This window comes from Pteronotus mesoamericanus, unplaced genomic scaffold (assembly GCF_021234165.1).
Source record: "Pteronotus mesoamericanus isolate MK-2021 breed Mesoamerican mustached bat unplaced genomic scaffold, CSHL_Meso_final scaffold_54, whole genome shotgun sequence".
Taxonomy (NCBI): domain Eukaryota; kingdom Metazoa; phylum Chordata; class Mammalia; order Chiroptera; family Mormoopidae; genus Pteronotus; species Pteronotus mesoamericanus.
The window spans coordinates 69,495,082-69,517,889 of NW_026555321.1; positions in this window are offsets into that span (position 1 = coordinate 69,495,082).

Here is a 22,808-nt window from a genome sequence, read left to right on the forward strand (position 1 = left end):
CAATTTGGATTTACAATCAAATTGTAGAGAAATCACGTGGAACAAGCAACTGAAGGTTATAAAGCAAGAGAGAAGCCTTATAACCTCGGACAGACAGAAGAACCAGTTTTACCACAACCTAACTGGTAAGCAGTACAGTGGAGACTCAAAACAGCTGGCTGGGCACCCACAGGCAACAGCACCAGAGGGATATCTAAGTGGCCATTTGGATCCCCCCTGAAAGAGTGGGATCTAAACCATAATCAGGGATCCCCAGCCTACAGCACCAGAGCGCAAAAACTACAGAAATAACAGCCAGCTGAAAAATTGGCAGGTTTGCTCTCTGCCAGAGATGGGTGGCTGGAGATGCAAAGAGCCATTTAAAGGCTCAACACATAAATTTTTATTTGCAGCCACTTACTCTGGACTCTGGCAAAAGTGGGGGAAGAGTGGGCTAGAAATACTGGGGGAGAGACTGCTGGAGAAGGAGGCTTTGGGGAGAGAACTGACAGAGTAGCTGGTGGGATCCTGGTGCTGAGTCATCACCCATACAGCAGCAGCCATCTTCCTCAGGAAGACCTCTCTCTTGAGCAACAGCAGTGTGAAAGGAAAATAATATCCCTGCCACAGAAGGAACTCTGCTCCACCCTGTGTGCCTAAGCCTGACTGCTAACAGAGGAGTGACTACATGGAAAACTGAAGGAGACAGCCACAGACAGTAGACTCTTGGAAATCACACATAGACTGCATAGGGTCAGAAAGGATCAACATCTGACATTTTCAGAGGCAGATCCAAAAGAAAAAACACCAGCAAATACTAGAGGCTACTGAGACAAAATGCACTGTGGCCCTCTCCATTATTTACAATATTTTCTTTACTACATAGGTTTTTAACGCACATTAGGAGTCCCTCAAGTTCGTGCATATTAAGTCATTAGATTTTATAATAATAGTTTAATCGTTACCTTTCTTATAATAGTCAATCCATTTACAGCCTTATAAATACTGGTTCATTCGCTGTTGATAATGGGATTGCAGGGGGAAGTTATTATTGCAGATGTGGGTTGTGTCCTGAGCTTTCTGATGTTTTCTCTTGCAGCACCAGAACAAAACACATAAAAAATAGTGGGCAGAGTGACTGGCACTCAAAAAGATTGATGGTACAGCCCACCAAAGAACAATGAAAAAAGATTAAAAACCCAATTACACACACCCAACATAAATGACATAAAAGATATCCAAGAGGACCAAGTTGATGAGATCGAGGAGAATCCACCACTGACTCTCAAACATCTCCCACCATAGAAGTTTATGCCACAAAGTCAGAAAGTCAAGACAAGTCAATTTAAGAAGCAGAGCAAAGAACAGAAGAGTCTCACAAATAATGGGAAGACAAAGAAGGATTCCCCAACCAAAGGGAAAGGGGGAATCCCCACAAAGAGAAATAAATGAAATAGAGGCAAGTAAACTATCAGATATTGAGTTCAAAACAATGGTTCTAAGGAAGCTCAGTGAGCTCAGAGACGTTTAACAAAAACTACAGGAAAACTACGAGGAACTTACTGCAAATTATATCAGCATGAACAAGGACATGGAAACTATCAATAAGGCGCAAGAGGAAATGAAGTATACAATTTCTGAATTGAAGAACTCAGTAGAAAGAATCGAAAGCAGGCTAGATGAAGCAGAGGATCAAATCAGCGAGCTGGAGGACAATGTAGAACACAGCTCCCAGAAAGAGCAAGAAAATGAAAAAGACTCAAAAATAATGAAGAGGCATTTATAAAAAAATTGGGGAACCCAATGAGGCCTACTCCAAGACACATCATCATTAAAGTGGCAAATATCAAAGACAAACAGAGAATCTTAAAGGCAGGAAGGGAGAAACAGGTGGTAACATAAAAGGGGGCCCAAATGTTGGCTAACAGCTGACTCAGCAGAAACACTGCAAGCCAGAAGGAATGGCAAGAGATATTCCAAGGAATGAAGAACAAAGACCTGCAAGCAAGCCTGCTCTGCCCAGCAAGGCTCTCAATTAAAATGGAAGGTGAAATAAGGAGTTCCCAGACAAAAGAAGGCTACAAGAATACACCTCCACCAAACCAGCATTGCAAGTTATGCTAAAAGGACTGCTTCAAGAAGGTGAAGAAAAAGAGTGAGAAAGAGAGGAACACAGGTACAAAGGGAAAAATGAATAAGTCCATATCAATAATAACTTTAAATGAAAACGTATTAATGCTCCACTCAAAAGACATAGGGTAGCTGAATGGATACGAAAACATGATCTGCGCATATGCTGACTACAAGAGACCCACCTCAGAGCAAAGGACCTACACAGGCTGAAAGTAAAGGGATAGAAAAAAATATTCCAAATACATGGACTGGAAAAAAAAGCAAGGGTAGCAATACTTGCATCAGGCAAAATAGATTTCAAAACAAAGGCCATAAAAAGAGACCCAGAAGGACACTGGATAATACTCAAAGGAAGAAGCCATCAACAAGACATAAACATTGTAAACCTGTAGGCACCCAACACAGGAGCACAGAAATATATAAGCAAAATCTTGGAGGACTTCAAGAAAGATATAGACAGCAACACACTGATAGTAGGGGATTCTAACACCCCACTGTCAACAATGGATAGATCTTCCAAACTAAATATCAACAAGGAGATTTTGGAACTGAACGATGCGTTAGATCAAGTGGACTTAACCGACATGCATAGAACCTTTTATCCCAAAGAAGCAAAATACACATTCTATTCAAATGCACATGGAACATTTTCAAAGAGAGACCACATGATAGGACACAAAAGAAAACTCAGCAAATTCAAGAAAACTGAAATCATAGCAAGCATTTTCTTGGACCACAAGGGCTTGAAACTAGAAACCAACCTCAAAGAGAAAACACAAACCCATTCAAACTCATGGAGACCGAAGAACATGCTATTAAACAATGAATGGGTCAATAATGAGATCAAGGAAGAAATCAAAAAGTTTCTGGAAACAAATGAAAATGAACACACAACAGTCCAAAACCTATGGGACACAGAAAAAACAGTCCTGAGAGGGAAGTTTGTAGCAATACAGGCCTACCTAAAAAAGACAGAAACATTTTAAATAAACAACCTAACCCTCCAGCTTCAAGAACTGGAGAAACAACAGCAAACAAAGTCCAGAGCGAGTAGAAGGAAGGAAATAAGATCAGAGCAGAATTCAATGACATAGAGACTAAAAGGACAATCCAAAGGATCAACAAATCCAAGAGATGGTTCTTTGAAAAGATAAACAAAATCAACAGGCCTTTAAGCAGACTCAAGAAAAAAAAGGGAGAGCCCCCGAATAAATAATATCAGAAATGAAAGAGGAGAAATTACAATTGATATCACAGAAATACAAAGGATTGTAAGAAATTATACTATGAACAATTATATGCCAGGAAATTTGAAAACCTGGGTGAAACGGATAAACTTCTAGAAAAACATAACCTTTCAACACTGAATGAAGAAGCAGCAGAAAGCCTGAACACATCAATAACGGCTGGTGAAATTGAAGCAGTAATCAAAAAACTCCCAGCACACAAAAGCCCTGGACCGGATGGTTTCACAGCAGAATTTTACAAAACATCTAAGGAAGAGCTAACCCCTGTCCTGCTCAGACCATTCCAAAAAATCCAAGAAGAGGGAAGACTCCCAAACTCTTTTTATGAGGCCAGCATCATCCTAATCCTAAAACCAGATAAAGACACAACAAAGAAAGAAAACGACAGACCAATATTGCTGATGAACATAGGCACTAAAATCCTCAACAAAATATTGGCAAACCGCATCCAGCAAAACATTAAAAAGATCATCCACCACGATCAAGTGGGATTCATCCCAGGGATGCAAGGATGGTTCAATATCCTCAAATCAATAAATGTAATACATCACATAAAAGGAAAGACAGAAACCGCATGATCACATCAATAGATGCGGAAAAAAGCACTTGATAAGGTACAGCATCCATTTATGTTAAAAACACTCAGCAAAGTGGGAGTAAACAGGGAAAACCTCAACATAATAGAGGCCATATATGAAAAACCGACAGCCAACATCATATTCAATGTGCCGAAACTGAAAATTTTCCCACTAAGATGAGGCACAAGGCAAGGGTGTCCGCTTTCACCACTTCCATTCAACACCGTATTGGAAGTCTTGGCCACAGTGATCAGACAAGAAAAAGAAATAAAAGGCATCCAAATAGGAAAGGGGGAAGTAAAACTGTCATTGTTTGCAGATGACATGACAGTGTACATAGAAAACCCCATAGATTCCGCTAAAAAACCACTCAACCCAATAAGTGAATTTGGCAAAACACCGCGATACAAAGTCAATATTCAGAAATCAAATGCATTTTTGTATGCCATCAATGAAATATCAGAATCAGAAATCAGGGGGGAAATCCCATTTGCTATAGCAACAAGAAAAATAAAGTAACGAGGAATAAGTTTAACCAAGGAGGTAAAAGACCTGTAGGCATGAACTACACAACACTGAAGAAAGAAATTAAGGAAGATACAAATAAATGGAAGCATATATCGTGTTCATGGATTGGAATAATTAACATCATCAAAATGTCCATACTACCCAAAGCAATTTATAGATTTAACACAATCCCTATTGAAATGCCAATGGCATATTTCACAGATACAAAACAAATATTTAAAAAGTTTATGTGGAACCATGAATGACCATGAATAGTGGCAGCGATTCTGAGAAAGAAGAACAAAGTAGGAGGGATCTCAATACCTGACATCGAACTATATTACATGGCTACTGTAACCAAAACAGTCTGGTACTGGCATAAGGACAGGCCCATAGATCAATGGAACAGAGTAGAGAGCCCAGAAATAAACCAAGTCTCTATGGTCAATTAATATTTGACCAATGGGGGGTGAAGCATAAAATGGAGTAAAGATAGCCTCTTCAACAAATGTTGTTTGGAGATCTGGACAGCTACATGCAAAAAATTGAAATTTGACCAACTTACAACATACACAAAAATAAACTCAAGATGGGTGAGAGACTTAAATATAAATGTGACACCATAAAAGTCCTAGAGGAGAACATAGGTAGGAAACTCTTAGATATTCCATGCAGCAATATTTTCATCCATATGTCCCCTAGAGCAAGGGACATAAAGGAAAGAATAAACAAATGGGACTTCATCAAAATAAGAAGCTTCTGCATGTCTAAGGAAACCATCAGCAAAATGAAGAGGGAACCAACCATACGGGAAAATATATTTGCCAATGATACCTCAGGCAAGAGTTCGATCTCCAAAATATATATATATATAAAGAACTCATACAACTCCATTCCAGGAAGACAAACTGTCCATTTAAAAAATTGGCAAAGGAACTGTACAGACACTTCTCCAAGGAGGACATATACAGGGCCCAAAGACATATGAAAAGATGCTCAGCATCACTGGCCATCAGAGAAATGTAAATTAAAACCAGTATGAAATATCACTTCACACCAGTCAGAATGGCCATCATAATCAGATCAACAAACAACAAATGCTGGCCAGGTTGTGGAGAAAAGGGAACCCTAGTACACTGTTGTTGAGAATGCAGACTGGTGCAGAGACTGTGGAAAACATTATGGAATTTCCTCAAAAAGCTAAAAATGGAACTGCCTTTTGACCCAGTAATTCCACTGCTGGGATTACAGCCTAAGAATCCTGAAGCACCAATTCAAAAGAATCTATGCACCCCAGTGTTTACAGCAGCACAATTTACAATAGCCAAGTGCTGAAGCAACCTAAGCACCCATCAGTAAATGAGTAGATCAAAAAATTTTGGTACATTTACACAATAGAATACTACACAGCAGAAAGAAAGAAAGAGCTACCACCCTTCATTGTCATGGATGGAACTGGAGAACATTATGCTAAGTGAAATAAGTAAGGGGGGAAAAACAAATATCATATGATCTCACCTATAAGTGGAACCTAATCAACAAAACAAATAAACAAGAAAAATATAACCAGCAACTTTGAAAAAAGAAACTGATACTATCGAGAGGTAATGAGGGAGAGGAGTAATGGGGAAAAGAAGCAGAAGAGTCAAGTCAAGGAATAAGTATAAAGGGCCCATGGAGAAATCCAAAGTGGGGAAGGATTGAGGGTGGGAGATGGGGGTGGGTGAGGCAGGGGAATGTGGTGGCAGGAAAATGGAGACAAGTGAATTTGAACAACCAAAAAATAATAATAATTTTTAAAAATATATAAATTTATCAATAAGAAGCTGAGGAAATTGGGACAGTCAACACTGCATACAAGATGGTAACTGGTGGGACTTGGGTTAAAATTCAAGAAATTCAGCCTTTACTCTTATCTACTGTGCTATAATCATGCCACACTTGTGACATCAAGTTCAAGCTTTTCACATTGTGTGAATTACCTCAGATGGACATTTACACCACGTGTTATAGTTAGTGTGTATGTACACGGTTTCACTCCTTGAGGACACAGATCATGGTGTTCTCATCACTGTGTCTCATCACATAACATTTAGCACAACCCTAGATCCCAAAAAGTTGGGGATGAGAATTGTACCCACCTATTTCAAAAAAAATCCCTTACAATGAGAAAACTAGATGACAGTTCAGAAACATTTGTTACCAATTCTCTAAGTGCCTCAAAGAATATCTCTACTGAAAATTGCCAGAAAAGCAGCTATTGCTTTTTATTTTAATATTTACATTTCTATAATTATTGTTTTATAATTGCTTCAACTATAGTGAAAAGCATATTTTAGATATATTAAAGGTACTAGTCATCTGACTGAACTTGAACACTCAAGTGCATGTCAGATAAATGCTAGATAAGAAAATGTTACCATTAAATTAATGACTCAAAAAACAATGGATGAAAAGTTGTTTATGGAATTGTACATTTCCAGAAGATAAGAACCTACCTGTGTCAGAAAATCTTACATTCTGCTCATCACTCAGTACAGAGTATTTTGCACACAGAGATAAATATTCAATAAATCTTTGTTGACTTATACATTGTAGTAATTAAAATATTGTATAAGATCATTTTCTCCATACTGTTTTCTCCAATGAGTTAATTTTTAATTGAACATACTATAAGTTATAGACTACATTTCTTCTATATTCAATATTTTTTAAGTATATGAATGGGACCCAAAGAACGGAATGATCTTCTGGAGAACAGGTCCTTGTAGCACAGGCTTCGATGGCTAGGTGAGTGTTCTAGGAACCCCTCTGTATTAGTGTACCAGCTGACATTGTGAGAGGCTGCATTCAGCTTCAATGAGTTTTCTTTTGAAGACCCAATATATTTATCCATTTCATGATGGGTGATTTATAAGCACACCTAGCCATACCATGATGAGCGTTCAGCAGTTTTTGACCAGAAATGAAAATACCCCTGTGCCCCACCTTCTCTATTCACCAACTCTCACCCTGAGTGACATTTTTTGTTTGTTTGTTTCCCCAGATGAAAAACGTACTCAAAAGGAAATCTTTTGCCCATGTGGAAGAGGTGAAACAAAAAACAGCAAGAGCACTAAAAGGCATCAAAATTGATGAGTTCAAAAACTATCTTGAGCAGTAGAAAAAGTCTTGATAGGCATATTGCATCAAATAGAAAGTACTTCAAATGTGACTAAAGTTTAAACACATAAGAATAAAGAATAAAGACATGTGACAACCTATAACTTGGTAACAATACTATATGGTAACAATAAAAATAAAAAATTAAAGTAAACAGCACTTTAATATAAAAATATTATTGTTTTTAAATAAACTCTGTGAAATGTCTGTTTGGCACAGGAAGACACTGAGATTCAGAGAGATGAAATGAGTATTAGTATGTGGCAGATTGATCCTTCAGCCTGGTTCATTTGATGTCATATTCTCATTATTCAACACTGTGACTGCCTGGAATAGATTAGTAATTAAGTAACTTCTATAACTGCAAATAATTATCTATCAGCTGCTCGTCAAATCTTAGCTTTTGCATTTGTGAACTTCCATGCTTGAATGGGAGACCAGGGGTGACTGAAGGTGATGTGTGTGTGCTGTGCAAATTAGAAGACCTGGAAGAATCTTGCTGACAAAAAGTCAATAAGAATAAAATGAGACTAATTCAGAAAAATAAAAGAATCATTTTCAACAAAGCTTGAAAAAATAATAAACCACCCTTAAGGATGTTGTTTGATCTTTAAAACTAAACTTTCCACTTGTGAAAACTATTTTTAGAATGCAATTAGCATGTCATCAGGACATTTAGATTATTCACTAGAGTTCATTGTAGACTATACACAGAACATACAAGAGAAATTTGGATTTTTTCCTTTTAACAAAAACTATGGATCATCTTTTTGATTAAAAGTTTTAAGCGAAAAAAATCTATAGAAAATAAATAGAATATATCCTAGACCATTTAAAACAATGCCTCACACAGTTTATTACCTTAATTATTTCCATCAGTACAGTAACTTGGTATTTAAGTATGTGATGAATTAAGAATATTTATTGAAAACTATGCCCAGAATATAGATTAATCTCAATGTATTGATATATTTATTTTATATTTTTTCTTTTAACACTGAATTTTTTTTTCTTTTTCTTATTTTTAATTAATTTATTTACTTTTTAAATACATTTGTCTCTGCCTTCTCCCCCCTCTTTCCCTTGCCCCCTCTCACCTTCCCTCCCTCAGCTCTTCCCCTTTGGTTTTGTCCATGAGTCCTTGCTATATGTTCCTTGACTTTCCCCTTCCCTTCCTTGTCCCTGCTGACCCCTCCCTCCTTCCCTCTTGTCTCTGTTGATTTCTTTTCCTTTCAGTGTTGCTGGTCATATTTGCCTTGCTTCTTTGCATTGTTGGTTAGGTTCCGCTTATAGGTGAGATCATATGGTATTTGTCTTTCGCCCCCTGGCTTATTTCGCTTAGCATGATGCTCTCCAGTTCCATCCATGCTGTTGCGAAGTTTAGTACTTCTTTTTTTCTTTCTGCTGCGTAGTATTCCATTGTGTATATATACCATGATTTTTTGATCCAATCATCTACTGATGGGCATTTAGGTTGCTTCCAACACTTGGCTATTGTAAATTGTGCTCCTACGAACATTGGGGTGCATAGGTTCTTTTGTATTGGTGTTTTGGTGTTCTCAGGGTATAGTCCCAGCAGGGGAATCGCTGGATCAAAAGGCAGTTCCATTTTCAGCTTTCTGAGGAAATTCCACACTGCTTTCCATAGTGGCTGCACCAGTCTGCATTCCCACCAACAGTGGACTAGAGTTCCCTTTTCTCCACAGCCTCGCCAGCACCTGTTATTTGTGGATCTGTTTATGATGGCCATTCTGACCGGTGTGAGGTGGTACCTCATGGTGGTTTTGATCTGCATTTCTCTAATGGCTAGTGATGCAGAGCATCCTTTCAAATGCCTCTGGGCCATCTGTATCTCCTCCTTAGAAAAGCATCTGCCCCGGTCCTTTGCCCATTTTTTGATTGGATCGTTTGTCTTCTTGGAGTCAAGTCGAGTGAGTTCTTTGTATATCTTGGAGGTCAAACCTCTATCTGATGTATCATTAGCGAATATATTTTCCCAAATGGTTGGCTCCCTTTTCATTTTGCTGATGTTTTCTTTAGCCGTGCAGAAGCTTCTTATTTTGATGAGGTCCCACTTGTTTATTCTTTCCTTTATGTGCCTTGCTTTAGGAGACATATCAGTGAAAAAATTGCTGCGTGGGATATCTGAGAGTTTCCTGCCAATGTTCTCCTCTAGGACTTTTATGGTGTTGCGACTTATATTTAAGTCTTTTATCCATCTTGAGTTTATTTTTGTGTATGGTGTCAGCTGATGATCCAATTTCAATTTTTTGCATGTAGCCATCCAGTTCTCCCAACACCATTTGTTGAAGAGGCTGTTATTGCTCCATTTTATGCTTCTGCCCCCTTTGTCAAATATTAGATGTCCATAGAGACCTGGGCTTATTTCTGGGCTTTCTATTCTGTTCCACTGGTCTATGGGTCTGTTCTTGTGCCAGTACCAGATTGTTTTGAGTATAGTGGCTTTGTAGTAGAGTTTGATGTCCGGTATTGTGATCCCTCCTACTTTGTGTTTCTTTCTCAAAATTGCTGCAGCTATTCGAGGTCGTTTATGGTTCCATATAAATTTTTTAAATGTCTGTTCTATTTCTGTGAAATACGTCATTGGTTTCTTAATAGGGATTGCGTTGAATCTATAAATTGCTTTTGGTAGTATGGACATTTTAAGGATATTAATTCTTCCAATCCATGAGCACGGTATATGCTTCCATTTATTTGTGTCTTCCTTAATTTCTTTTTTCAATGTTGTATAGTTTTCTGCATACAGGTCTTTTGTGTCTTTGGTTAAATTTATCACTAGGTACTTTATCTTTTTTCGTGCTATATCGAATGGTATATTTTTCCTGATTTCTTCTTCTTCTATTGCATTGCTGGTGTACAAAAACGCCTTTGATTTCTGAATGTTGACTTTGTATCCTGCTGTTTTGCCAAATTCACTTATTAGGTTCAGGAGATATTTGGTAGAGTCTACAGGGTTCTCTATGTACACTATCATGTCATCTGCAACCAATGATAGTTTTACTTCCTCCTTTCCTATTTGGATGCCTTTTATCTCTTTCTCTTGTCTGACCGCTGCGGCTAGGACTTCCAATACGATGTTGAAAAGAAGCGGTGAGAGCGGACATCCTTGTCGTGTTCCCGATCTTAGTGGGAAAGCTTTCAGTTTTTGCCCGTTGAGTATGATATTGGCTGTAGGTTTTTCATATATGGCCTTTATCACGTTGAGGAATGCCCCATTGATTCCCATTTTGCTGAGTGTTTTGATCTTAAATGGGTGCTGTACCTTGTCAAATGCTTTTTCTGCATCTATCGAGATGATCATGTGGTTTTTGTCTTTTCTTTGATTTATGTGGTGTATCACGTTTACTGATTTGCGTATATTGAACCATCCCTGCATCCCTGGGATGAATCCCACTTGATCGTGATGGATAATCTTTTGAATGTATTGCTGGATGCGGTTTGCCAATATTTTGTTGAGGATTTTAGCATCTATGTTCATCAGCGAAATTGGCCTGTAGTTTTCTTTCTTTGTAGGGTCTTTATCTGGTTTTGGGATCAGGGTGATGCTGGCCTCATAGAAGGAGTCTGGCAGTCTTCCCTCCTCTTGGATTTTTTGGAATAGTCTGAGAAGGACAGGGGTTAGCTCTTCCTTAAATGTTTTGTAAAATTCTCCTGGGAAACCGTCTGGCCCTGGACTTTTGTGTGCTGGGAGTTTCTTGATGACTGCTTCAATTTCCCCAACTGTTATCGGTCTGTTCAAGCTTTCTGTTTCTTCCTCCTTCAGTGTTGGAAAATTATACTTTTCTAAAAATTTGTCCATTTCATCCAGATTTTCAAATTTCTTGGCATATAATTGTTCATAATAGTTTCTGATGATCATTTGTATTTCTGTGGTATCAGTTGTTATTTCTCCTCTTTCATTTCTGATATTATTAATTTGGGTCCTCTCCCTTTTTTTCTTGATGAGTCTACTCAAAGGTTTGTCCACTTTATGAATCTTTTCAAAGAACCAGCTTCTGGATTGGTTGATCCTCTGAATTGTTCTTTTTGTCTCTATGTCATTCAGTTCTGCTCTAATCTTGACTATTTCCTTCCTTCTCCTTGCTCTGGGATTTATTTGTTGTTGTTTCTCCAATTCTTCAAGTTGTAGTGTTAGGTCTTTTATTTGAAATGTTTCTATCTTTTTAAGGTAAGCCTGTATTGCTATGAACTTCCCTCTCAGGACCGCCTTTGCTGTGTCCCATAGGTTTTGGACAGTTGTCTGTTCATTTTCATTTGTTTCCAGAAATTTTTTTATTTCTTCTCTTATCTCATTATTGACCCATTCATTGTTTAAAAGTGTACTGTTCAGTCCCCATGAGTTTCCAAGTTTTTGAAGTTTCTCTTTGAGTTTGATTTCGAGTTTCAAGGACTTGTGGTCTGAGAAAAAGTTTGGTATTATTTCAATTTTCCTAAATTTACTGAGGCTTGCTTTGTGTCCTATCATGTGGTCTATCTTTGAAAAACTGCCTAGAGCATTTGAAAAGAATGTGTATTTTTCTTCTTTGGGATGTAAGATTCTATATATGTCAGTTAAGTCTCTTTGATTCAGTGTGTCATTCAGCGCCACGATATGTTTATTAATGTTTTGTTTGGAAGATCTGTCCATTTTGGACAGTGGGGTGTTGAAATCCCCTACTATCAGTGTGTTGCTATCTATATCTTTTTTGAAGTCATCCAACAATTTCCTTATAAACTTGGGGGCTCCTATATTGGGAGCATATAAGTTTACAATGTTCATGTCTTCTTGATAGATTCTTCCTTTAAGTATGATAAAGTGCCCCTCTGGGTCTCTCTTTATGGCCTTTGCTTTGAAATCGACTTTGTCTGATACAAGTATGGCAACGCCAGCCTTTTTCTCATGTCCATTTGCTTGGAATATTATTTTCCATCCCTTTACTTTCAATCTGTGTCGGTCTTTTACTCTGAGGTGGGTCTCTTGTAGGCAGCATATGTGTGGGTCATGTTTACTTATCCATTCAGCTACCCTGTGTCTTTTGATTGGGGCAGTTAGTCCATTCACATTGAGAGATATTACTGATAGAAACTTACTCATCTTTTCTCTTTGTACTTGTGTTCCTCTCTGTCTCATTCTTTTCCTTCATCTGCTTAAACCAGTCCCCTTAGCATATCTTGGAGTGCTGGTTTGGTAGAGATATATTCTTTTAGCTTTCTTTTGTCTGGGAAACTCCGTATTTCTCCTTCTATTTTAATGGAGAGCCTTGCTGGGTAGAGCAGCCTTGGCTGTAGGCCCTAGCTTTTCATGGCTTGGAATATTTTTTGCCATTCCCTTCTGGCTTGGAGTGTTTCTGTTGAGAAGTCAGCTCCTAGGCGTATCGGGGCCCCCTTGTATGTGACTTTCTCCTTCTCCCTTGCTGCCTTGAGGATTCTCTCTTTGTCTTTGACATTTGCCATTTTAATGATGATGTCTTGGAGTGGACCTCCTTGGGTCCTTCTTGAGTGGGGTCCTCTGTGCCTCCTGGATCCATGAGAGCCTTTCTCTCCTCAAATTAGGGAAATTTTCCATCATTACTTTTTCGAGGAGGTTCTCTATTCCTTGCTCCTCTTCTTCTCCTTCTGGTATCCCTATTATACTGATATTATTGCGTTTCAGGTTGTCCTGCATTTCCCTAAATGCTTCTTCATTCTTTTTGAGCCGTTTTTCCATTTCTTGCTCTTTCTGGGAGCATTTTTCTACCTTATCCTCCATCTCACTGATTCGATCCTCAGCTTCATCCAGCCTGCTTTGGATTCCTTCTACTGTGTTCTTCAATTCAGAAATGGTATTCTTCATATCCTCTTGTGTCTTCTTGATAGTTTCTATGTCCTTTTCCAGGCTGATATAGTTTGCTGTAAGATCCTGATAGTTTCTCTGCAGTTTCTCATAGTTCTCTTTGAGCTGGCTGAGCTCATTGAGCTTCCTTAGAACCATTGTTTTAAATTCCATATCTGATAGTTCCCTTGCCTCTATTTCATTGAGCTCTCTCTGTGGGGGGTCCCCTTTTCCACTCATTTGGGGAGAACTTCTTTTTCTTCCCATTTTTGTGAGAGTCTGTTAAGTATTTTTGTCCTTTACTTTTCTTTCTGGGCTTGCCTCTGATGATGTCAGTTGTTGACCCTATAGGGCCTTGGGTTGTTTGTTTGAGCCTTTCAGGAGTCTAATGCCTGTGTCTGACTCCTGCTTGGAGCAGCTCTGTGACCCCTTCGGTCAGGGCTGGGCTATTTTTTGGGATCTCTCTGCGCTCTCACGAGAGCTCCTTGAGCGCGTTCCCAGCGCGGCAGGGTCCCCCACCTGCCTGGGCTTGCATGTGTTTGCCCCAGACCAGGGGGCTTATTCGCGACCTCTCGTGCTCATCTGACCTCCCTGGCACGCGAGCTTCGCGGCACTGGTCAGTTTAGAGTCTTCTATTGTGTGTTTTCCCCGCTTTTGGCTCTTTGGGTGCGTTGCTTGCCCTCGCCAAATGGGGACTACGGAAATGGGAGGAAATCAGCTCTCCGGTTAATCCTGTTTCTGGTCTCTCCTCCAGGGACTCTGGGCAGCTCTACTTATTTTGTGGGCTGCTCCACAATCGCGGCGGGTAGGTCAATTTATGCCTGCCCTTGCTCCTCTGTGCAATCCCTCGCAGGCCGTATGGGTGCCAGTCTGTGTGAGGCCTTGCCGGCAGGTGCAAGCGTTCGCCAGCCCGCGTGGGTCACACACACGCTCGCCAACCCTCGCCGGTCACTCGGCGCAAGTGTGCGCGCCTGCTCTGGGTGTTTTGGGGGTGTCTATGTTTGCTTTTCGGCTTTTGGCTCTTTGGGCGTGTGGCCTCTTCCCGCGCAATGGAGACTTCAGCAAGGAGAAGGAGTCAGGACTCCCTGGTTCCTCCTCCGGTTCTTTCCCCAACGCCTCCGTTTCTAGTCTCCCCTCAGGGGTCTCTGGGCAGTTCTGTGACCCCTTCGGCTGAGGATCCAACCCCTGTGCGGACTGCGTTTCAATCGCAGGCAGTCTGGTTCATGCGCGCCCCGCTTCTGCCTCTTTGGGGTCGCGCCTTTCCAGCCCACAATGGAGACTACCGAACGGGGAGGGAGTCGGGACTCCCCGGTTCCTCCTCCCGTTCTTTCCCCAACGCTACTGTCTCCAGTCTCTCCTCAAGGCTCTCCCAGACAGTCTGCACTCAGCCCGGCAGGTCACACGCGCACAAGCTGTGTGCGGAGCGCACAAAATGCAAGTTAATTGATTCCCTTATGCCTGAGCGAGATGGTAGCTGGACAGTGGGAAGTGCGTTATCACTCGGGCTCCACCGGCCGCAGAGTCAGTTCTCTTCACAAAGTTTTCCTCACCAGTCTTTTCCCAGGCACCAGCCCACCCTGCTGCCGCCTGTACCCAGCGATCAAGGAGGGTGGCTGCCGCTGCAACTTTTGCGTTTGCCCTTTAAATGTCTTTTTGCATCCCCAGCCACCTGTCTCTGGCAGAGAGTGCCCCTAAGTTTTTTGGGGTTGTGTTTTGTCTGTATTTTCTCGGCTTTAGCGGCTGTAGTTTAGGGGTCCCTGTTTATGACTCAGACCCCGTTCTTCCCGGGGGGACGCTAACTGGCCGTTTCAATGTCCCTCTGGTGCCAGTGCCCGTGCGCACCCAGCCCACCCTCTCGAGCCTCCACCGCAATTCTCACCCGTTGGGATGTGTGAGAGTCGAATCCGCTGTCCGCGGCACCAAGGCTCCTCTCCCACTATCGCTCCACTGCTTTCCAGGTGATTACTCCATTATTTAGTTGCAATTCCAGTTTGGTTTTGGGAGGAGGTCAGCGTGACTCCCTTTCACTCCTCCGCCATCTTTTTCTCCTTCCGACAAAGTCTTAACACTGAAATTTTAATAAAAATTTCCACACACAGAAAAATAAATAAATGTAGTTGTATCAAAAAAAGAAAAAGAAAGAAATTAGGCAAAATATGTTAATATTTTCATTTCTCAGAGGGGTTACATCATACATTACAAATATACTTACCCATGATTGGATAGTCTTTTAATCATTTATAATACATTGCTTTCTTCTTTCTTTTGTTTTTCATATAAGCCAGCATTTACTGAATATCTATTAGGGAACAATAATGAGTAAAATGAAAGAGAGGCAAAATAAGAAGAGGTTTTGAGACCCTCAAAAATGTAATGTGCCAAAAAAGCAGAAAAAAAGACACATGAATAAATAATAGATAATTAGAAAGAAAACAGCCAACTAATATTTTTAAAGTGTTGTATTAGCTGAAATAAGAACTAGCCTGGCTGCTCAGGGAAATCACCCAGAAAATTACATTTGAACTGTATCTTGATCAGTAAATATGAGTTACCAAAGAGGAATAGGGATAGAGAAATCACAGGCAGGCACTATATGTAAAGGCACCAGGCAGACTCAGAGAGGAAAATGGAAATTAGTGCTGTTATATATACATACATACTGTGAAAGGTCGGGGTTAGGGAGAGTGGAAGTAGGCAAAGGTGGAAAGAAACATCTAGATTACAAGCCTTGGATAGAATTGCATACTCTCTCCAGCTTAAAATCAATGGGAGTTTTTGAAATAAAAAAACTAGCAGATTAACACTATTTTGGGAAAATCACTCTAATGACAGTGTGGATGTTGACTTTGGCAAAGACAAAATCCCAAATCTCTTTTATGTTCCTATAAGGACTGGAACCCAAACTCTCAGTGGCCTGGAGCTGGATGTGGGCTTTGAGATATATTTTAAAGCAGAATAGAGTTGGGGTGTGGATATGACATATTAGGAGCAGAGGAGGACCTGAAATAATGGCAAGCTTCTGAATTTAGATTATTCTGTGGTATCATTATAAACAACAGGAAATATGGAACACCACAGAAACATTCAAACCTGGTAGAGAGTTCCGTCAAGGCATGTTGAGTTTATGATGCTCTTGGAATATGCAGAGGAATATATGAAGAAGACAAGAATATGGGACAGAGAGAATAAGGGAGTGTTGAGTTAGAGCTATGAATTCCAGGATATTCTATGTGAATGGAATTGATGGCAGTCTATGGATTCACCGGGCGTGTATCCAGAAAAATGACTATGAAATCAAGGAGCACTTGAATTGTTAAGGCATTTGTAAAGAAGAGCCAGTGAAAAAACAAAAAGGGCTTCAGAAGGAAAAGAGAAGTTCAATCGGATAATGATTAAGAGTGTCCTATGTTGTAAAACAATGAAGAAAGGACTGAAGAGCATCCAATTAATGTATATTTAAAAAAAAAATGCAACAGATGGAACTTCAGAGATAGCAAAAGATGATTTAAATCAATAATTATGTAATTAACATATACTTTTCCTCTATTATTTTATTCTTAAGCCAAACAAGGTTTCATGAGTCATAAAAAATTCTAATTTAAGTGAAATCTTTTGTCATCAATTATGTATATGGATCCCAAAATAGCCCTGAAAAGACAGAGAGGACGTAGAACCTCTTCTAATACACAAAAAGAAATTTACCCAACACCTTTGTTTCTTTTACATTCATTGACTTTTGGTTTCTGATGAGCAGAGCATATAAGAACAATATTTTTATTTCAGTTTTTATGTTGACCTCATGAGCTCTTTTCTCCCTAGTTCTCACATGATATTTTTGAGTCATTTCCCAATAGAAGTTATATTGCTTATATTAAAATCAATTTTAAAAACTTTCTCCCAAATCAATAGAATATGTAATTTTTCCCCTAATACTGCAAAATACATTAATAATAATCCTAGCTTAGAGAAAATTGCAGAGGAGTGAATGGAAGTCACAGTGACCTCCTCCCAGGATCAATTGGGAATTTCAACTAAATTGTGGAGAAATCACCTGGAACAAACAACTGAACAATAGTGATAGAGGAGCTTTATAACCTTGGACAGACAGGAGAATCAGCTTTAGCACAACCTAACTGGTAAGGAGTGCAGTAGAGACTTGAAAAGGCAGGCAGGACACCCACGGGTGGCACCACCACAAGGATATTGAACAGCCAGTTGGATCCCCCTGAGAAGAGCAGGGTCTAAACCGTAAGTGGGAATCTCCAGCCTACAACACCAGAGCCCAAAATATACACAGTAAACAACCAAAGGTGAAAAGTGGTAGGGTTGCTCTCTGCTAGAGACAGGTGGCTGCAGATGCAAAGAGACTTTTAAAGTGCAAGCACATAAAGTTTTATTTGCAGCCACTTACCCTGGTCTCTGGCAAAGGCAGGGGCAGAGTGGGCTAGAGATGCCAGAGAGAGACTAGGGGAGGAGGCTTGGGGGAGGAGGCTTTGGGGAGAGAACTGAGAGAATATCCAGCAGGATCCCAGTCCTGACTCCTCCCCCACATTGCAGCAGCCATCTTGCTCAGGAAAACCACTCACCTGAGCAGCAACAGCGTAAGAGGGCTCATTAGGCCTGCGCCCAGGAAACACTGCCCTGCCCTGCCATGTCTAAGCCTGAATGCTGAGTGAAGAGTGATTAGATTAAAAACTGAAGGAGATAGCCACAGACAGTAGATTCCTAAATGTCTCAAAGAGGCTGCATAGGGTCAGAAGGGATCAAGAGCTGATATCATCAGAGGCAGACCCAGAAAGCAAAAACAGCAGTCTCCTATCATAGAAGATCACACCACAAAGTCAGGAAATCAACATAGATCATTTTAAGAAGCAGAAGCAAAAAAAAGAGTCTCACAAATAATGGGAAGACAGAGAAATATCCCCCACTTGAAGGGAAAGGAGGAATCCCCAGAAAGAGAACTACTTGAAATAGAGATAAGTAAACTATCAGATATTAAGTTCCAAACAACAGTGTAAGGAAGCTCAGTGAGCTCAGAGAGAATTAAAAATACTACAGGGAAACTACTGGGGACTTATTAAAACTGTATCATCATGAAAAAGGACATAGAAACTATCAATAAGAGACAAGAAGAAATGAAGTATACAATTTCTGAATTGAGAACACAGTTGACGGAATCGAAAGCAGGCTAGATGAAGCAGAAAACTGAATTAGTCAGCTGGAGGACAAGGTAGAACACAGCTCCCAGAAAGAGCAAGAAAATGAAAAAAGACTAAAAAAGAATGAAGAGGTGTTTAGGGAAATGCAGGACAATCTGAAATGTAATAATATCTGTATAAAAAGGATATAAGAAGGAGAAGAAGAGGAGGAAGGGGTAGAGAACCTGTTTCAAAAAGTGATGATGGAAAACTTCCGTAATTGGAGGAGAGAAACAGTCACACAAGTCCAGGAAGCACAGAGGGTCCAACTCAAGAGGAACTCAACGAGGCTCACTCCAAGACACATCCTCATTAAAATGGCAAATATCAAAGGCAAACAGAGAATCCTAAGGGCAACAAGGAAGAAAGAGGTAGTAACGTATAAGGGAGCCCCAATATGGCTAGCAGATGACTTCTCAGAAGAAACACGACAAGCCAGAAGGGGATGGCAAGAAATATTCCAAGTCATTAAAAGGAAAGGCCTTCAGCCAAGACTGCTCTACCCATCAAGGCTCTCAATTAAAATGGAAGGTGAAATAAGAAATTTCCCAGAGAAAAGATGCCAAAAAAAATACACCTCCACCAAACCAGCACTGCAAAATACGCTAAAGGGACTGCTTTAAGATGAAGAAAAAGTTTCTATGAATACCCAGTTCCTTTTAAGAGTTACCAATACTTGATATTACCAATATTTTTAATACTCATTAATCTGATTGTGACAATGATATTATTTTAATTTTTCCTTTACTATTTGTTGAAACTAAACCTGTTTTTGTATATTTCTTACCTATTTCTATTATTTTTAAAAAGATTTAAAGGACTTTTTGGTATTCTTTATCCATTTTTTTATTAAATATTTGTAGAATGTTTTCCCTAATAAAACCAAAACAAAACAAACCATTAACCCTTTTTTAAATGTGTTCCAAATACTTTCCTATTCCATTACTTGTTCTTTAGCTTTTTAAATATGTATATTATTGTATAGTCTTACATGTTTAATATAGTCATATTGTCAATATTTTATTTTATAGCTTCTGGATTTGAATATTTTACTTCAGAGTAAGAAAAATATTAGTTTGTATTTTCTCCTAAAACTCCTTAGATTTTACATATTGATTTTTAACTCACCTGAATATTCCTTGTATAATGGGTGAAATAGGGCTCTATATTTGTTTCATTTCAAGTAATAGTAGTCCATGTACCTTATTTGTTGAATAAGCCTTATTTTACCCATTGATTTGAAATATCAATGTAATCATAGATTACCTTGTTAGATATATACGTTTGTCTCTAGAATGCTCATTATATTTCATTGATTTCGTTGATTATTTCTGTGCTGGTGTCATGTTTTAATTGCTGAGACTTTATAATGGTTTTAAATTTTTTAATATTTTATAATTAACTTTGACATTTAAAAAATAAAATCAATCTGTATTTAAGAAAGAAAGAAAGACGAAAGAAAGGAAGGAAGGAAGAGAGAGAAAGAAAGAGAGAAAGAAAGAAAGAAAGAGAGAAAAAGAAAGAAGGAAGGAAGGAAGGAAGGAAGGAAGGAAGGAAGGAAGGAAGGAAGGAAGGAAGGAAGGAAGGAAAAAAGGAAGAAAAATGTAACTCCTACCTTTTGCGACAGCATGGATGGAACTGGAGAATATTAAGCTAAATGAAATAAGCCAGTTTATGAAAGACAAGTACCATATGATCTTACCTATAAGTGGACTCGATTCAACAAGATAAACTAATGAACAAAATAAACCCCATGAATGGAAACATGGAGACGACTGAAAGTGACCAGAGGGCATGGGGAAAGAGGACAATGGTGGAAAGAAGGGGAAGGGACTAGACAAAGAACATGGATGAATGACCCTTGGACTTGGTCAACAGAGTGGGAATTGACTGTGGGAGTGGGGGGTAGGGGTGGTATGGGTTGAGGAGGGCAAAGGGGGAAAAATTGAGACAACCGTAATAAAATAAAGATGATTAAAAAACAAATACTAATTATCCTAACTTAAATTTTCCAAGATATCATAAACTACAAAATCTATTCATGAAATATCTCATCTGATATCTTCAACAAATTAAGAAAACAAATAAGGCAGATATATTTATCTTGCAGGTAATAAATTTGACTTAAGTGTTTAAGTTACTTGTCAAAAATCACATGGTTTAAGAATCTGGACATTTATTTGCTCAATCTCTCTGCCTTATAGGTATCTTCAACCCAGAAAATAAAACTCTTCAGCAAATGATACCTTTTGATATAATTATAAAATATGAATTTTATATTCTCCAACACAAAATATATTGACTGATTTTCTCTTTAATAGTCAATATATTAAAACTTTAATAGTTTAATAAGATGTCAGGTATGTAAAAGTACAAAACTTCTTTGCATCAAAACATGTATTTTATTGTGTGAACCCCATGGCACAAAAAGTAAGAGTATTTTTTCTGATGAAATACTGATGTGGTTTAAATCCTACCTGTGTCACTTATTAACTGTAGAAATTTAGTCAGGTCACTTAACACCTCTGTTCCTGAGTTTCCTCATTTGTAGAATATGACAATGACAATAAGATTTCCCTTGCCATAAGTTCCACGTATGAGTTATTGCATCTAAGGCAGTATGTAAGCATTGACTATTGCTGTTACCATTCTATAATGTGGTCATACCTTTCATAATGAAACAAACAAATTAACAAAGAGAACACCTTTTGGTCTTATGGCAACTGATGACTCTAGTGGAACTATAAATATCTACTAAGAAAAAGAAAAAATCAGGAAAACAAGTTTCTACCATCATAACCAACATATTTGGAAGAATTTGAAAGTACATAGCTATGGATGATTTGGAAATATAAACCCAAATCTCTAATTTTTGTTTGCTTCTGTTCTTACAAATTAAATACATTTTAAAGGCAAATATATAATTTTACATGAGCAAAGGATATGAATAAACATTGTACAAAATAAAAAGAGAAAAAAATATAAACAGCTAATGAAATAATGTTGTACCTCAACTAAGTTTTTGGGACTGTGGAACCCAGGCTGGCCTTGATTGAAGGATCACATGGGCCCTTCCTCTGAGAGTGTTGCTTTTAGTATGATTCTGCTGCCAACAGTGCCAGTCACCATGTTTCTCCTTTTAAATATTGCAAATCCTTGGGAAATCTCTGATTCAGTCTCCATTAGATATCTGCCTTGGGCAGCCAAGCTACATCAGAGAAGCAAGGTGATGCAGACATTTTCAGGAGGCTGGGAACCCGCTCTAATCATGGTGAGCAGCTCCATATGAATGTAGAGTGCTAAAGAGATATCTCTCTCCAAAAAAATACACTATAATTTGTTACACAGAAATATTTGATTCCATTTGCTTATTTCTATACAATAGACTAGTAGCAAAATTACTTGGTCAAAGAATATTCTTATTCCTCTTCAAAGTATTCCAACTTGCTTTGCAGAAATCCAGTTCTGTTGGCACATCTCCGCCATCCCCAAGCCACGACACTAACTGAGGTTGTCTCTTTCATCACACCCTGGCCAACAATAAATATTATAATTCAGGAGAAGGAGCAATTTCAATTTGACAGGTTAAAAAATGATAGCAATTATTTTAACTTTAACTTTATGAATGTTAGATACCTCATGATCTTCCAATAAATTCTTTCACCCCTCTCCCACCCACTTTGGCCTTAGGCAAGCTCAAGTTGGTTTCTTATATGCACACAAGATTTGAAAAATAAAGTTAAAAATGTAAAGATGTCAATGTCAGTGTTATTTTAACTAATGAAAATTTGGAAACAATGGTATGCATGCATACAAAGAAATAAAATATTTTAAAATACATTTTTTGTAATATTTAAAGGTATGAAATAGGCTCATGGTAACATCCTACTTCAATAAAGACAGAACTTCACATGTTTTCTTTCTCTCCCTCTGCAAACCTTGCTGTGTGACACACGGATATGCTGTATATCCTCCAAATCTGTGAGTAACATTGCTTCTCCTAAGTCCCCTGATGTTTGTTGCTGAAGTGTGTCTTGCAATCATAGTAAGAATTGTTCCAATCGCAACATAGACTCTGAGCTCCCACAAGTCCTAGGTGCTCAGGTGACTGCTCCAGGCCTTACTAGATAAGAACATCACTAGCTATAAGATAAGACCTACACAAAACATGCCTATACATTAGAACAACAGA